General features: G+C 12.3%; 1 protein-coding gene across 4 annotated transcripts in view; it reads right to left on the reverse strand.

Moving 5' to 3' along the window:
- LOC102675637 (neuronal acetylcholine receptor subunit alpha-7-like) overlaps positions 1–204 on the reverse strand; it is a 265,300-nt gene that overhangs the window by 11,985 nt on the left and 253,111 nt on the right. The gene's annotated exons all lie outside the window — the stretch shown is intronic.

Consider the following 204-nt stretch of genomic DNA (forward strand, 5'->3'; position numbering starts at 1 on the left):
AAAGTATAAAGAAGAAATTTAAAATATATATATTTTATTATATTATATTTTATTAAATAATAAATCTAAATAGATAAGTATTTTATCATTGAATTCCACATTGAAATTAATGAACAAATATTCATTCTATAATGAATTCAAGAATAATCATTTCTTTATTTTTTTAAGTATTTATAATTACTATTATTACTAGTTAATTAAATT

Source organism: Apis dorsata, unplaced genomic scaffold (genome assembly GCF_000469605.1).
Source record: "Apis dorsata unplaced genomic scaffold, Apis dorsata 1.3 scaffold_88, whole genome shotgun sequence".
NCBI lineage: Eukaryota > Metazoa > Arthropoda > Insecta > Hymenoptera > Apidae > Apis > Apis dorsata.